This window comes from Dama dama, chromosome 6, assembly GCF_033118175.1.
Source record: "Dama dama isolate Ldn47 chromosome 6, ASM3311817v1, whole genome shotgun sequence".
Lineage (NCBI taxonomy): Eukaryota > Metazoa > Chordata > Mammalia > Artiodactyla > Cervidae > Dama > Dama dama.
In genome coordinates, this window is record NC_083686.1 from 12237199 (window position 1) to 12239922 (window position 2724).

A 2724-nucleotide genomic window follows, 5' to 3' on the forward strand; every position below is an offset into this window, starting at 1 on the left:
TTCTCCCTAGGTCCTCACAAGGTCACTCCTCTGTGCTTATCTTTTTCCTGATCGCCTCTTCTCATAAGGACACCAGTTCTGTTGGATCAAGGCCCACTCATATGACCTCATTTTACCTTAATCTGCTGTTTAAAAGCCCTGTCCCCAAATACAGTCATATTCTGAAGCCCTTGAGATTAGAACTTCAACATGAATTTGGAGGAGAGGGGTTCGTAATTCAGCCCATAACATAGAGCAAGAGAAACTGGACAGGTTGGAGTCCATGGCGCAGAGGGATGGCCAGGAATCGTGCTGGGTGACCCAGCAGAGGGAGCTGTGCCCTAGCCCCCAGGGGCTGCAAGCAGAAGAGTGCTGAGGTTCCCACTTCAAGCGTCTGCCTGTGACTCCCAGAGACCACGCAGCAAGGCCAGTGGCAGACCAATGCTACTTCTAAAGGAAGTGGGTCATTTTACTTTTGGTCCCTGAGATTCTCCAATTCCCAGGTGATTTTATCAGGGTCCTTGGCTGTAGACCGCCGGACCCTGCAACTGTAGGAAAAGGACAGAGAAATGGGACTATGGGCTTTGAGGACTGATGATGCTTCCTACCTGCTGACCTCTGGGGCTGGTTTGGCTTCAGGATTTCAAGCAGTCTTGGCCATGAGATCTTTAATCCATCACATGGCAGGTGGATGCCCAACCCGCAGAGCAGAAGAAACCGAAACGCTTTGATTCATGGAGGGTGGAGCCAGAACCCTGCGTACTCAGCACCTCATCCTTCTATGCCCCACCAGCCTTGACCCTGAGGGGGCTCCATGAGATCTCCAGGGACTCCAAGAAGAACATTGTGGAAACGCCTGCTCTTGGGGACACTGCTGGGCATGTCACCACATTTCCTGCCACCTGACCTCTGCAAATCAACACAGTGTAGTTTCATTGTCTCATTAGTTATTAAGACTTGCCTTGCTCCAAGAAGACTATAGAAATACAATATCTAAAATATCCAAGGAGACTGAGACAAAGAGAAAATAGAGCCAGGGGATATGTGTATATATGTTATATACTTAGAAGTGTATGCCATATAGCATAGAATGTATAATATAACATGTAGTGTATAATGTATATATGTAATATAACATAATATATAATGTTAAGAAGTGTTATGAACTGAATGTTCATGAAAGTGAAAAGTGAAAGTCACCCACTTGTGTCCAAGTCTTTATGACCCCAAGGACTATATAGTCCATGGAATTCTCCAGGCCAGGATACTGGAGTGGGTAGCCTTTCCTTTCTCCAGGGGATCTTCCCAACCCAGGAATCGAATCCAGGTCTACCCGCCTTGCAGGCGGATTCTTTACCAGCTGAGCCACAAAGTCCCCCCTCCCAATTCATATAATGAAGCCCTGACACCTAGTGTGGTTGTATTTGGGGATGAGGCCTCTAATGAGTTGATTAAGGCTAAATAAGGTCACAAGGGAGGGGCCCTCATCCAATGGGATTAGCATCCTCATGAAAGAAGAGGCACCAGAGAGCTCTCGTCCATGGAAAGGCCATGTAAGGACACATCAAGAAGACAGTCGCATCCCACCAAAATTCTTATGCTGAAGTCCTGACCCCCAGGACCTCATATGTGATCCTCTTTGGAAATACGGTCATTCAGATATAATCAATCAATTTAAATCAGATCATACTGGTGTCAGGTGGGCCCTAATCCAATGTGACTGGTATCCTTATAAAAATTGGAAACAGACACACAGGAAGAATGCCATGTGAAGATTACAGTTCTTCTTTTTAGTATTTATTTATTCTTTTGTCTGCATCACATCTTACTTGCAGCACGTGGGATCTTTAGTTGCAAAACTCACAATTTTTGCTGTGGCATGTGGGATCCAGTCCCTGGACTAGGGATCGAACCCAGGCCCTCTGCATTGGGAGTGCAGAGTCTTAACCACTGGACCACCAAGGAAATCCTGACGATTACAGTTCTGCTGCCATGGCTGAGAAGCTAGGAGAGAGGTCTGGATTCTTCCTTAGCACCTTCAGAGGGGCCATAGTCCTGCCAACACCTTGCTTTTGACTGTGGTCTCCAGAACTGGGAGGCAATAAATGTCTGTTGTTTAAGCCCCTCAGTGGTAGTTCTTTGTTATGGCGACCCTCGCAAACTCTCAATACACAGACAGTGCTACCAGTTTACACATGTGAGCTTCACCTTCAGCCATGAGATTCCTGGCGGCCAAAGGAACGAGGGAATCCGTTACTGGAATCTCAGCATTTCTTATGGGTTAAGAACTGCTGGGGCCAGGGCACTCAGCACAGTGCCTGGCAGCCAGGCAGTGCTCAAAAATAAATGTTACCTGGCATTTTAAAATTTTTCTTATTTTTAATTTATTAGCCACCAATTTCCTTGAAATCATGACTTGGGGAAGCAATAGACTAGAATCTAAGTTTCTCTCCGGCTCTGTGGTTTTAAGGTTTTATAGTCCTCTTTCTGTGGTTGGTGTTGGTTTTCATGGCAGACAAAGAGCTGGTGTAGAATCCACAGGCCGTGGGCTCAGGCCAAACCACAGGGCCGGGCCAGCCAGGTCCCGGCAGGGAGGAGCCCTGTCCCCAGGCGTGTGCCCAGGCCAGGCCAAGGTGTCTGCCTCCGCTTGCCCGCTCCACCCGCCTCCCTGCGCCTGCACTGGTCTGCACATCCCAGCATTCTCTCACTTAGCTCATGCCGACTTCAGGATCTTCTCAACACCAT

At 47.8% G+C, this 2724-nt stretch overlaps 1 non-coding gene across 1 annotated transcript; it reads right to left on the reverse strand.

Annotated features, from left to right (window-relative positions):
* Positions 1–1870: 1870 nt before the first annotated feature.
* TRNAG-CCC (transfer RNA glycine (anticodon CCC)) lies at positions 1871–1944 on the reverse strand. The gene has a single exon. It is a non-coding gene; the product is annotated as a tRNA-Gly (tRNA).
* Positions 1945–2724: the final 780 nt, after the last annotated feature.